The sequence below is a fragment of the Salminus brasiliensis genome, chromosome 9 (genome assembly GCF_030463535.1).
Source record: "Salminus brasiliensis chromosome 9, fSalBra1.hap2, whole genome shotgun sequence".
NCBI classification, from domain to species: domain Eukaryota; kingdom Metazoa; phylum Chordata; class Actinopteri; order Characiformes; family Bryconidae; genus Salminus; species Salminus brasiliensis.
Window position 1 is genome coordinate 22,324,048 of NC_132886.1, and position 15,243 is coordinate 22,339,290.

Genomic DNA, 15,243 nt, shown 5'->3' on the forward strand with positions numbered 1-15,243 from the left:
GCTCGTTTTGAATGCCTGTTTGTGATTGGTTAGTTCTTTCGAAAATTGCAGTTCTGCGCTGTGTTTCCTCGCTAAACTTACAGATAATACTCCCACTGTTCGCCTCTAACCACTTCCAACCGTCTCTTCTCTGCCTTTTATTTGGCTTCTTAAGAAAAGCTTAAATTCTTCTCAAAACATTCTCTTAACCTTTTTTGCTCAAGCGTTCTAAAATTAAATGCAGTTGGAAGCTTCTCTTTCTTCTCTGCTGAAGCCCAAATGATCAAATTGGCAAATCTTTTGTGAAGACCTGTGCTTCTCAAGGTCCTTGACTGCAACCGCTAATGCCTGATATGGTGATATGTCCCTCGTAGCTCTATGGCACTACCACTAACCATTATTATTTTTTCTTCCACTTTTTAAATATTTCAGAGCTCATATATGAAATTTTTCCCCTTAAAACAGTGTTTAAAATTCAGCATATGCTGATTTATAATGGTCTGGTGGTAACTGTCCCGTATAGAATTGTTGGAAATACCGTTTGATTGGTCTGCGAATGCTTGCGTCGGAATGCCAATCAGCCCCTCCGTGAGCATGCGCAGTAGAAGACTGACGTCACGGCATCGAATGAGATAAAGTTTGTTAAAAAAATTATTTTCGTTGTTTCGGATGATGAAAAGACAATATGGGAGGTCGACTTAGTTATATGTGTTTTATAGAACTAGTCCACGTAGGCAGGTGGAAGAAACCCTGATTTTTCAGCTTCACCAGGATCGAGAGAAAAAGTCATCTCACAGAGTATTTAAGGGCTCGTTTTGAATGCCTGTTTGTGATTGGTCAGTTCTTTCGAAAATTGCAGTTCTGCGCTGTGTCTTGTCGCTAAATTTCCAGATAATACTCCCACTGTTCGCCTCTAACCACTTCCAACCGTTTCTTCTCTGCCTTTTATTTGGCTTGTTAATAAAAGCTTAAATTTTTCTCAAAACATTCTCTTAACCTTTTTTGATCAAGCGTTCTAAAATTACATGCAGTTGGAAGCTTCTCTTTCTTCCCTGCTGAAGCCCAAATGATCAAATTGGCAAATCTTTTGTGGAGACCTGTGCTGCTCAAGGTCTTTGACTGCAACCGCTAATGTCTGTTATGGTGATATGTCCCTCGTAGCTCTATGGCATGACCACTAACCATTGTTATTTTTTCTTCCACTTTTTAAATAATTCAGAGCTCATATATGAAATTTTTCCCCTTAAAACAGTGTTTAAAACTCAGCATATGCTGATTTATAATGTTCTGGTGGTAACTGTCCCGTATAGAATTGTTGGAAATACCGTTTGACTGGTCTGCGCATGCTTGCGTCGGAATGCCAATCAGCCCCTCCGTGAGCATGCGCAGTAGAAGACTGACGTCACGGTATCGAATGAGATGAAGTTTGTTTAAAAAATTATTTTCGTTGTTTCGGATGATGAAAAGACAATATGGGAGGTCGACTTAGTTACATGTGTTTTATAGAACTAGTCCACGTAGGCAGGTGGAAGAAACCCTGATTTTTCAGCTTCACCAGGATCGAGAGAAAAAGTCATCTCACAGAGTATTTAAGGGCTCGTTTTGAATGCCTGTTTGTGATTGGTTAGTTCTTTCGAAAATTGCAGTTCTGCGCTGTGTTTCCTCGCTAAACTTACAGATAATACTCCCACTGTTCGCCTCTAACCACTTCCAACCGTCTCTTCTCTGCCTTTTATTTGGCTTCTTAAGAAAAGCTTAAATTCTTCTCAAAACATTCTCTTAACCTTTTTTGCTCAAGCGTTCTAAAATTAAATGCAGTTGGAAGCTTCTCTTTCTTCTCTGCTGAAGCCCAAATGATCAAATTGGCAAATCTTTTGTGAAGACCTGTGCTTCTCAAGGTCCTTGACTGCAACCGCTAATGCCTGATATGGTGATATGTCCCTCGTAGCTCTATGGCACTACCACTAACCATTATTATTTTTTCTTCCACTTTTTAAATATTTCAGAGCTCATATATGAAATTTTTCCCCTTAAAACAGTGTTTAAAATTCAGCATATGCTGATTTATAATGGTCTGGTGGTAACTGTCCCGTATAGAATTGTTGGAAATACCGTTTGATTGGTCTGCGAATGCTTGCGTCGGAATGCCAATCAGCCCCTCCGTGAGCATGCGCAGTAGAAGACTGACGTCACGGCATCGAATGAGATAAAGTTTGTTAAAAAAATTATTTTCGTTGTTTCGGATGATGAAAAGACAATATGGGAGGTCGACTTAGTTATATGTGTTTTATAGAACTAGTCCACGTAGGCAGGTGGAAGAAACCCTGATTTTTCAGCTTCACCAGGATCGAGAGAAAAAGTCATCTCACAGAGTATTTAAGGGCTCGTTTTGAATGCCTGTTTGTGATTGGTCAGTTCTTTCGAAAATTGCAGTTCTGCGCTGTGTCTTGTCGCTAAATTTCCAGATAATACTCCCACTGTTCGCCTCTAACCACTTCCAACCGTTTCTTCTCTGCCTTTTATTTGGCTTGTTAATAAAAGCTTAAATTTTTCTCAAAACATTCTCTTAACCTTTTTTGATCAAGCGTTCTAAAATTACATGCAGTTGGAAGCTTCTCTTTCTTCCCTGCTGAAGCCCAAATGATCAAATTGGCAAATCTTTTGTGGAGACCTTTGCTGCTCAAGGTCCTTGACTGCAACCGCTAATGTCTGTTATGGTGATATGTCCCTCGTAGCTCTATGGCATGACCACTAACCATTATTATTTTTTCTTCCACTTTTTAAATAATTCAGAGCTCATATATGACATTTTTCCCCTCAAAACAGTTTTTAAAACTCAGCATATGCTGATTTATAATGGTCTGGTCGGAACTGTCCCGTATAAAATTGTTGGAAATACCGTTTGACTTGTCTGCGCATGCTTGCGTCGGAATGCCAATCAGCCCCTCCGTGAGCATGCGCAGTAGAAGACTGACGTCACGGTATCGAATGAGATGAAGTTTGTTTAAAAAATTATTTTCGTTGTTTCCGATGATGAAAAGATAATCTGGGAGGTCGACTTAGGTATATGTGTTTTATAGAACTAGTCCACGTAGGCAGGTGGAAGAAACCCTGATTTTTCAGCTTCACCAGGATCGAGAGAAAAAGTCATCTCACAGAGTATTTAAGGGCTCGTTTTGACTGCCTGTTTGTGATTGGTCAGTTCTTTCGAAAATTGCAGTTCTGCGCTGTGACTCCTTGCTAAACTTACAGATAATACTCCCACTGTTCGCCTCTAACCACTTCCAACCGTCTCCTCTCTGCCTTTTATTTGGCTTCTTAATAAAAGCTTAAATTCTTCTCAAAACATTCTCTTAACCTTTTTTGCTCAAGCGTTTCAAAATTAAATGCAATTGGAAGCTTCTCTTTCTTCTCTGCTGAAGCCCAAATGATCAAATTGGCAAATCTTTTGTGGAGACCTGTGCTGCTCAAGGTCTTTGACTGCAACCGCTAATGTCTGTTATGGTGATATGTCCCTCGTAGCTCTATGGCATGACCACTAACCATTGTTATTTTTTCTTCCACTTTTTAAATAATTCAGAGCTCATATATGACATTTTTTCACCATAAAACAGTGTTTAAACCTCAGCATATGCTGATTTATAATGGTCTGGTGATAACTATCCCGTATAGAAATGTTGGAAATACCGTTTGACTGGTCTGCGCATGCTTGCTTCGGAATGCCAATCAGCCCTCCACGAGCATGCGCAGTAGAAGACTGACGTCACGGCATCGAATGAGATAAAGTTTGTTTAAAAAATTATTTTCGTTGTTTCCGATGATGAAAAGACAATCTGGGAAGTCGACTTAGTTATATATGTTTTATAGAACTAGTCCACGTAGGCAGGTGGAAGAAACCCTGATTTTTCAGCTTCACCAGGATCGAGAGAAAAAGTCATCTCACAGAGTATTTAAGGGCTCGTTTTGAATGCCTGTTTGTGATTGGTTAGTTCTTTCGAAAATTGCAGTTCTGCGCTGTGTTTCCTCGCTAAACTTACAGATAATACTCCCACTGTTCGCCTCTAACCACTTCCAACCGTCTCTTCTCTGCCTTTTATTTGGCTTCTTAAGAAAAGCTTAAATTCTTCTCAAAACATTCTCTTAACCTTTTTTGCTCAAGCGTTCTAAAATTAAATGCAATTGGAAGCTTCTCTTTCTTCTCTGCTGAAGCCCAAATGATCAAATTGGCAAATCTTTTGTGAAGACCTGTGCTTCTCAAGGTCCTTGACTGCAACCGCTAATGCCTGATATGGTGATATGTCCCTCGTAGCTCTATGGCACTACCACTAACCATTATTATTTTTTCTTCCACTTTTTAAATATTTTAGAGCTCATATATGAAATTTTTCCCCTTAAAACAGTGTTTAAAATTCAGCATATGCTGATTTATAATGGTCTGGTGGTAACTGTCCCGTATAGAATTGTTGGAAATACCGTTTGATTGGTCTGCGAATGCTTGCGTCGGAATGCCAATCAGCCCCTCCGTGAGCATGCGCAGTAGAAGACTGACGTCACGGCATCGAATGAGATAAAGTTTGTTAAAAAAATTATTTTCGTTGTTTCGGATGATGAAAAGACAATATGGGAGGTCGACTTAGTTATATGTGTTTTATAGAACTAGTCCACGTAGGCAGGTGGAAGAAACCCTGATTTTTCAGCTTCACCAGGATCGAGAGAAAAAGTCATCTCACAGAGTATTTAAGGGCTCGTTTTGAATGCCTGTTTGTGATTGGTCAGTTCTTTCGAAAATTGCAGTTCTGCGCTGTGTCTTGTCGCTAAATTTCCAGATAATACTCCCACTGTTCGCCTCTAACCACTTCCAACCGTTTCTTCTCTGCCTTTTATTTGGCTTGTTAATAAAAGCTTAAATTCTTCTCAAAACATTCTCTTAACCTTTTTTGCTCAAGCGTTCTAAAATTACATGCAGTTGGAAGCTTCTCTTTCTTCCCTGCTGAAGCCCAAATGATCAAATTGGCAAATCTTTTGTGGAGACCTTTGCTGCTCAAGGTCCTTGACTGCAACCGCTAATGTCTGTTATGGTGATATGTCCCTCGTAGCTCTATGGCATGACCACTAACCATTATTATTTTTTCTTCCACTTTTTAAATAATTCAGAGCTCATATATGACATTTTTCCCCTCAAAACAGTTTTTAAAACTCAGCATATGCTGATTTATAATGGTCTGGTCGGAACTGTCCCATATAAAATTGTTGGAAATACCGTTTGACTTGTCTGCGCATGCTTGCGTCGGAATGCCAATCAGCCCCTCCGTGAGCATGCGCAGTAGAAGATTGACGTCACGGTATCGAATGAGATGAAGTTTGTTTAAAAAATTATTTTCGTTGTTTCCGATGATGAAAAGATAATCTGGGAGGTCGACTTAGGTATATGTGTTTTATAGAACTAGTCCACGTAGGCAGGTGGAAGAAACCCTGATTTTTCAGCTTCACCAGGATCGAGAGAAAAAGTCATCTCACAGAGTATTTAAGGGCTCGTTTTGACTGCCTGTTTGTGATTGGTCAGTTCTTTCGAAAATTGCAGTTCTGCGCTGTGACTCCTTGCTAAACTTACAGATAATACTCCCACTGTTCGCCTCTAACCACTTCCAACCGTCTCCTCTCTGCCTTTTATTTGGCTTCTTAATAAAAGCTTAAATTCTTCTCAAAACATTCTCTTAACCTTTTTTGCTCAAGCGTTTCAAAATTAAATGCAATTGGAAGCTTCTCTTTCTTCTCTGCTGAAGCCCAAATGATCAAATTGGCAAATCTTTTGTGGAGACCTGTGCTGCTCAAGGTCTTTGACTGCAACCGCTAATGTCTGTTATGGTGATATGTCCCTCGTAGCTCTATGGCATGACCACTAACCATTGTTATTTTTTCTTCCACTTTTTAAATAATTCAGAGCTCATATATGACATTTTTTCACCATAAAACAGTGTTTAAACCTCAGCATATGCTGATTTATAATGGTCTGGTGATAACTATCCCGTATAGAAATGTTGGAAATACCGTTTGACTGGTCTGCGCATGCTTGCTTCGGAATGCCAATCAGCCCTCCACGAGCATGCGCAGTAGAAGACTGACGTCACGGCATCGAATGAGATAAAGTTTGTTTAAAAAATTATTTTCGTTGTTTCCGATGATGAAAAGACAATCTGGGAAGTCGACTTAGTTATATGTGTTTTATATAACTAGTCCACGTAGGCAGGTGGAAGAAACCCTGATTTTTCAGCTTCACCAGGATCGAGAGAAAAAGTCATCTCACAGAGTATTTCAGGGCTCGTTTTGATTGCCTGTTTGTGATTGGTCAGTTCTTTTGAAAATTGCAGTTCTGCGCTGAGTCTTCTCGCTAAACTTCCAGATAATACTCCCACTGTTCGCCTCTAACCACTTTCAACCGTCTCTTCTCTGCCTTTTATTTGGCTTCTTAATAAAAGCTTAAATTCTTCTCAAAACATTCTCTTAACCTTTCTTGCTCAAGCGTTCTAAAATTACATGCAGTTGGAAGCTTCTCTTTCTTCCCTCCTGAAGCCCAAATGATCAAATTGGCAAATCTTTTCTGTAGACCTGTGCTGCTCAAGGTCTTTGACTGCAACCGGTAATGTCTGTTATGGTGATATGTCCCTCGTAGCTCTATGGCATGACCAATAACCATTATTATTTTTTCTTCCACTTTTTAAATAATTCAGAGCTCATATATGACATTTTCCCCCTCAAAACAGTGTTTAAAACTCAGCATATGCTGATTTATAATGGTCTGGTCGGAACTGTCCCGTATAGAATTGTTGGAAATACCGTTTGACTGGCCTGCGCATGCTTGCGTCGGAATGCCAATCAGCCCCTCCGAGAGCATGCGCAGTAGAAGACTGACGTCACGGTATCGAATGAGTTGAAGTTTGTTAAAAACATTATTTTCGTTTTTTCCGATGATGAAAAGACTATCTGGGAAGTCGACTTAGTTAAATGTGTTTTATAAAACTAGTCCACGTAGGCAGGTGGAAGAAACCCTGATTTTTCAGCTTCACCAGGAACGAGAGAAAAAGTAATCTCACAGAGTATTTAATGGCTCGTTTTGACTGCCTGTTTGTGGTTGGTCAGTTCTTTCGAAAATTGCAGATCTGCGCTGTGTCTCTTCGCAAAACTTTCAGATAATGCTTCCACTGTTCGCCTCCAACCGTCTCTTTGCCTTTTATTTGGCTTCTTACAAAAAGCTTAAATTCTTCTCAAAACATTCTCTTAACCTTTTATGCTCAAGCGTTTCAAAATTAAATACAATTGGAAGCTTCTCTTTCTTCTCTGCTGAAGCCCAAATGATCAAATTGGCAAATCTTTTGTGGAGACCTGTGCTGCTCAAGGTCTTTGACTGCAACCGCTAATGTCTGTTATGGTGATATGTCCCTCGTAGCTCTATGGCATGACCACTAACCATTGTTATTTTTTCTTCCACTTTTTAAATAATTCAGAGCTCATATATGAAATTTTTCCCCTTAAAACAGTGTTTAAAACTCAGCATATGCTGATTTATAATGTTCTGGTGGTAACTGTCCCGTATAGAATTGTTGGAAATACCGTTTGACTGGTCTGCGCATGCTTGCGTCGGAATGCCAATCAGCCCCTCCGTGAGCATGCGCAGTAGAAGACTGACGTCACGGTATTGAATGAGATGAAGTTTGTTTAAAAAATTATTTTCGTTGTTTCGGATGATGAAAAGACAATATGGGAGGTCGACTTAGTTACATGTGTTTTATAGAACTAGTCCACGTAGGCAGGTGGAAGAAACCCTGATTTTTCAGCTTCACCAGGATCGAGAGAAAAAGTCATCTCACAGAGTATTTAAGGGCTCGTTTTGAATGCCTGTTTGTGATTGGTTAGTTCTTTCGAAAATTGCAGTTCTTCGCTGTGTTTCCTCGCTAAACTTACAGATAATACTCCCACTGTTCGCCTCTAACCACTTCCAACCGTCTCTTCTCTGCCTTTTATTTGGCTTCTTAAGAAAAGCTTAAATTCTTCTCAAAACATTCTCTTAACCTTTTTTGCTCAAGCGTTCTAAAATTAAATGCAGTTGGAAGCTTCTCTTTCTTCTCTGCTGAAGCCCAAATGATCAAATTGGCAAATCTTTTGTGAAGACCTGTGCTTCTCAAGGTCCTTGACTGCAACCGCTAATGCCTGATATGGTGATATGTCCCTCGTAGCTCTATGGCACTACCACTAACCATTATTATTTTTTCTTCCACTTTTTAAATATTTCAGAGCTCATATATGACATTTTTCCCCTTAAAACAGTGTTTAAAATTCAGCATATGCTGATTTATAATGGTCTGGTGATAACTATCCCGTATAGAAATGTTGGACATAACGTTTGACTGGTCTGCGCATGCTTGCTTCGGAATGCCAATCAGCCCCTCCGCGAGCATGCGCAGTAGAAGACTGACGTCACGGCATCGAATGAGATAAAGTTTGTTTAAAAAATTATTTTCGTTGTTTCCGATGATGAAAAGACAATCTGGGAGGTCGACTTAGTTATATGTGTTTTTATAGAACTAGTCCACGTAGGCAGGTGGAAGAAACCCTGATTTTTCAGCTTCACCAGGATCGAGAGAAAAAGTCATCTCACAGAGTATTTAAGGGCTCGTTTTGAATGCTTGTTTGTGATTGGTTAGTTCTTTCGAAAATTGCACTTCTGCGCTGTGTCTTCTCGCTAAACTTCCAGATAATACTCCCACTGTTCGCCTCTAACCACTTCCAACCGTCTCTTCTCTGTCTTTTATTTGGCTTCTTAATAAAAGCTTAAATTCTTCTCAAAACATTCTCTTAACCATTTTGGCTGAAGCGTTCTAAAATTACATGCAGTTGAAAGCTTCTCTTTCTTCTCTGCTGAAGCCCAAATGATCAAATGATCAAATCTTTTGTGGAGACCTGTGCTGCTCAAGGTCCTTGACTGCAACCGCTAATGCCTGATATGGTGATATGTCCCTCGTAGCTCTATGGCACTACCACTAACCATTATTATTTTTTCTTCCACTTTTTAAATATTTCAGAGCTCATATATGAAATTTTTCCCCTTAAAACAGTGTTTAAAATTCAGCATATGCTGATTTATAATGGTCTGGTGGGAACTGTCCCGTATAGAATTGTTGGAAATACCGTTTGATTGGTCTGCGCATGCTTGCGTCGGAATGCCAATCAGCCCCTCCGTGAGCATGCGCAGTAGAAGACTGACGTCACGGCATCGAATAAGATAAAGTTTGTTAAAAAAATTATTTTCGTTGTTTCGGATGATGAAAAGACAATATGGGAGGTGGACTTAGTTATATGTGTTTTAAAGAACTAGTCCACGTAGGCAGGTGGAAGAAACCCTGATTTTTCAGCTTCACCAGGATCGAGAGAAAAAGTCATCTCACAGAGTATTTAAGGGCTCGTTTTGAATGCCTGTTTGTGATTGGTCAGTTCTTTCGAAAATTGCAGTTCTGCGCTGTGTCTTGTCGCTAAACTTCCAGATAATACTCCCACTGTTCGCCTCTAACCACTTCCAACCGTTTCTTCTCTGCCTTTTATTTGGCTTCTTAAGAAAAGCTTAAATTCTTCTCAAAACATTCTCTTAACCTTTTTTGCTCAAGCGTTCTAAAATTAAATGCAATTGGAAGCTTCTCTTTCTTCTCTGCTGAAGCCCAAATGATCAAATTGGCAAATCTTTTGTGAAGACCTGTGCTTCTCAAGGTCCTTGACTGCAACCGCTAATGCCTGATATGGTGATATGTCCCTCGTAGCTCTATGGCACTACCACTAACCATTATTATTTTTTCTTCCACTTTTTAAATATTTCAGAGCTCATATATGAAATTTTTCCCCTTAAAACAGTGTTTAAAATTCAGCATATGCTGATTTATAATGGTTTGGTGATAACTATCCCGTATAGAAATGTTGGACATACCGTTTGACTGGTCTGCGCATGCTTGCTTCGGAATGCCAATCAGCCCCTCCGCGAGCATGCGCAGTAGAAGACTGACGTCACGGCATCGAATGAGATAAAGTTTGTTTAAAAAATTATTTTCGTTGTTTCCGATGATGAAAAGACAATCTGGGAGGTCGACTTAGTTATATGTGTTTTATAGAACTAGTCCACGTAGGCAGGTGGAAGAAACCCTGATTTTTCAGCTTCACCAGGATCGAGAGAAAAAGTAATCTCACAGAGTATTTAAGGGCTCGTTTTGAAGGTTTGTTTGTGCTTGGTCAGTTCTTTCGAAAATTGCACTTCTGCGCTGTGTCTTCTCGCTAAACTTCCAGATAATACTCCCACTGTTCGCCTCTAACCACTTCCAACCGTCTCTTCTCTCTCTTTTATTTGGCTTCTTAATAAAAGCTTAAATTCTTCTCAAAACATTCTCTTAACCATTTTGGCTGAAGCGTTCTAAAATTACATGCAGTTGAAAGCTTCTCTTTCTTCTCTGCTGAATCCCAAATGATCAAATGATCAAATCTTTTGTGGAGACCTGTGCTGCTCAAGGTCCTTGACTGCAACCGCTAATGCCTGATATGGTGATATGTCCCTCGTAGCTCTATGGCACTACCACTAACCATTGTTATTTTTTCTTCCACTTTTTAAATATTTCAGAGCTCATATATGAAATTTTTCCCCTTAAAACAGTGTTTAAAATTCAGCATATGCTGATTTATAATGGTCTGGTGGTAACTGTCCCGTATAGAATTGTTGGAAATACCGTTTGATTGGTCTGCGCATGCTTGCGTCGGAATGCCAATCAGCCCCTCCGTGAGCATGCGCAGTAGAAGACTGACGTCACGGCATCGAATAAGATAAAGTTTGTTAAAAAAATTATTTTCGTTGTTTCGGATGATGAAAAGACAATATGGGAGGTCGACTTAGTTATATGTGTTTTATAGAACTAGTCCACGTAGGCAGGTGGAAGAAACCCTGATTTTTCAGCTTCACCAGGATCGAGAGAAAAAGTCATCTCACATAGTATTTAAGGGCTCGTTTTGAATGCCTGTTTGTGATTGGTCAGTTCTTTCGAAAATTGCAGTTCTGCGCTGTGTCTTGTCGCTAAACTTCCAGATAATACTCCCACTGTTCGCCTCTAACCACTTCCAACCGTTTCTTCTCTGCCTTTTATTTGGCTTCTTAATAAAAGCTTAAATTCTTCTCAAAACATTCTCTTAACCTTTTTTGCTCAAGCGTTCTAAAATTACATGCAGTTGGAAGCTTCTCTTTCTTCCCTGCTGAAGCCCAAATGATCAAATTGTCAAATCTTTTGTGGAGACCTTTGCTGCTCAAGGTCCTTGACTGCAACCGCTAATGTCTGTTATGGTGATATGTCCCTCGTAGCTCTATGGCATGACCACTAACCATTATTATTTTTTCTTCCACTTTTTAAATAATTCAGAGCTCATATATGACATTTTTCCCCTCAAAACAGTGTTTAAAACTCAGCATATGCTGATTTATAATGTTCTGGTGGTAACTGTCCCGTATAGAATTGTTGGAAATACCGTTTGACTGGTCTGCGCATGCTTGCGTCGGAATGCCAATCACCCCCTTCGTGAGCATGCGCAGTAGAAGATTGACGTCACGGTATCGAATGAGATGAAGTTTGTTTAAAAAATTATTTTCGTTGTTTCGGATGATGAAAAGACAATATGGGAGGTCGACTTAGTTACATGTGTTTTATAGAACTAGTCCACGTAGGCAGGTGGAAGAAACCCTGATTTTTCAGCTTCACCAGGATCGAGAGAAAAAGTCATCTCACAGAGTATTTAAGGCCTCGTTTTGAATGCCTGTTTGTGATTGGTTAGTTCTTTCGAAAATTGCAGTTCTGCGCTGTGTTTCCTCGCTAAACTTACAGATAATACTCCCACTGTTCGCCTCTAACCACTTCCTACCGTCTTTTCTCTGCCTTTTATTTGGCTTCTTAAGAAAAGCTTAAATTCTTCTCAAAACATTCTCTTAACCTTTTTTGCTCAAGCGTTCTAAAATTAAATGCAGTTGGAAGCTTCTCTTTCTTCTCTGCTGAAGCCCAAATGATCAAATTGGAAAATCTTTTGTGAAGACCTGTGCTTCTCAAGGTCCTTGACTGCAACCGCTAATGCCTGATATGGTGATATGTCCCTCGTAGCTCTATGGCACTACCACTAACCATTATTATTTTTTCTTCCACTTTTTAAATATTTCAGAGCTCATATATGAAATTTTTCCCCTTAAAACAGTGTTTAAAATTCAGCATATGCTGATTTATAATGGTCTGGTGGTAACTGTCCCGTATAGAATTGTTGGAAATACCGTTTGATTGGTCTGCGCATGCTTGCGTCGGAATGCCAATCAGCCCCTCCGTGAGCATGCGCAGTAGAAGACTGACGTCACGGCATCGAATGAGATAAAGTTTGTTAAAAAAATTATTTTCGTTGTTTCGGATGATGAAAAGACAATATGGGAGGTCGACTTAGTTATATGTGTTTTATAGAACTAGTCCACGTAGGCAGGTGGAAGAAACCCTGATTTTTCAGCTTCACCAGGATCGAGAGAAAAAGTCATCTCACAGAGTATTTAAGGGCTCGTTTTGAATGCCTGTTTGTGATTGGTCAGTTCTTTCGAAAATTGCAGTTCTGCGCTGTGTCTTGTCGCTAAACTTCCAGATAATACTCCCACTGTTCGCCTCTAACCACTTCCAACAGTTTCTTCTCTGCCTTTTATTTGGCTTCTTAATAAAAGCTTAAATTCTTCTCAAAACATTCTCTTAACCTTTTTTGCTCAAGCGTTCTAAAATTACATGCAGTTGGAAGCTTCTCTTTCTTCCCTGCTGAAGCCCAAATGATCAAATTGTCAAATCTTTTGTGGAGACCTTTGCTGCTCAAGGTCCTTGACTGCAACCGCTAATGTCTGTTATGGTGATATGTCCCTCGTAGCTCTATGGCATGACCACTAACCATTATTATTTTTTCTTCCACTTTTTAAATAATTCAGAGCTCATATATGACATTTTTCCCCTCAAAACAGTGTTTAAAACTCAGCATATGCTGATTTATAATGGTCTGGTCGGAACTGTCCCGTATAGAATTGTTGGAAATACCGTTTGACTGGTCTGCGCATGCTTGCGTCGGAATGCCAATCAGCCCCTCCGCGAGCATGCGCAATAGAAGACTGACGTCACGGTATCGAACGAGATGAAGTTTGTTTAAAAAATTATTTTCGTTGTTTCGGATGATGATAAGACAATCTGGGAGGTCGACTTAGTTATATGTGTTTTATTGAACTAGTCCACGTAGGCAGGTGGAAGAAACCCTGATTTTTCAGCTTCACCAGGATCGAGAGAAAAAGTCATCTCACAGAGTATTTAAGGGCTCGTTTTGAAGGTTTCTTTGTGCTTGGTCAGTTCTTTCGAAAATTGCAGTTCTGCGCTGTGTCTCTTCGCTAAACTTACAGATAATGCTTCCACTGTTCGCCTCTAACCACTTCCAACCGTCTCTTCTCTGCCTTTTATTTTGCTTCTTAAGAAAAGCTTAAATTCTTCTCAAAACATTCTCTTAACCTTTTTTGCTCAAGCGTTTCAAAATTAAATGCAATTGGAAGCTTCTCTTTCTTCTCTGCTGAAGCCCAAATGATCAAATTGGCAAATCTTTTGTGGAGACCTGTGCTGCTCAAGGTCTTTGACTGCAACCGCTAATGTCTGTTATGGCGATATGTCCCTCGTAGCTCTATGGCATGACCACTAACCATTGTTATTTTTTCTTCCACTTTTTAAATAATTCAGAGCTCATATATGAAATTTTCCCCCTTAAAACAGTGTTTAAAACTCAGCATATGCTGATTTATAATGTTCTGGTGGTAACTGTCCCGTATAGAATTGTTGGAAATACCGTTTGACTGGTCTGCGCATGCTTGCGTCGGAATGCCAATCAGCCCCTCCGTGAGCATGCGCAGTAGAAGACTGACGTCACGGTATCGAATGAGATGAAGTTTGTTTAAAAAATTATTTTCGTTGTTTCGGATGATGAAAAGACAATATGGGAGGTCGACTTAGTTACATGTGTTTTATAGAACTAGTCCACGTAGGCAGGTGGAAGAAACCCTGATTTTTCAGCTTCACCAGGATCGAGAGAAAAAGTCATCTCACAGAGTATTTAAGGGCTCGTTTTGAATGCCTGTTTGTGATTGGTTAGTTCTTTCGAAAATTGCAGTTCTGCGCTGTGTTTCCTCGCTAAACTTACAGATAATACTCCCACTGTTCGCCTCTAACCACTTCCAACCGTCTCTTCTCTGCCTTTTATTTGGCTTCTTAAGAAAAGCTTAAATTCTTCTCAAAACATTCTCTTAACCTTTTTTGCTCAAGCGTTCTAAAATTAAATGCAGTTGGAAGCTTCTCTTTCTTCTCTGCTGAAGCCCAAATGATCAAATTGGCAAATCTTTTGTGAAGACCTGTGCTTCTCAAGGTCCTTGACTGCAACCGCTAATGCCTGATATGGTGATATGTCCCTCGTAGCTCTATGGCACTACCACTAACCATTATTATTTTTTCTTCCACTTTTTAAATATTTCAGAGCTCATATATGAAATTTTTCCCCTTAAAACAGTGTTTAAAACTCAGCATATGCTGATTTATAATGTTCTGGTGGTAACTGTCCCGTATAGAATTGTTGGAAATACCGTTTGACTGGTCTGCGCATGCTTGCGTCGGAATGCCAATCACCCCCTTCGTGAGCATGCGCAGTAGAAGATTGACGTCTCGGTATCGAATGAGATGAAGTTTGTTTAAAAAATTATTTTCGTTGTTTCGGATGATGAAAAGACAATATGGGAGGTCGACTTAGTTACATGTGTTTTATAGAACTAGTCCACGTAGGCAGGTGGAAGAAACCCTGATTTTTCAGCTTCACCAGGATCGAGAGAAAAAGTCATCTCACAGAGTATTTAAGGCCTCGTTTTGAATGCCTGTTTGTGATTGGTTAGTTCTTTCGAAAATTGCAGTTCTGCGCTGTGTTTCCTCGCTAAACTTACAGATAATACTCCCACTGTTCGCCTCTAACCACTTCCTACCGTCTTTTCTCTGCCTTTTATTTGGCTTCTTAAGAAAAGCTTAAATTCTTCTCAAAACATTCTCTTAACCTTTTTTGCTCAAGCGTTCTAAAATTAAATGCAGTTGGAAGCTTCTCTTTCTTCTCTGCTGAAGCCCAAATGATCAAATTGGAAAATCTTTTGTGAAGACCTGTGCTTCTCAA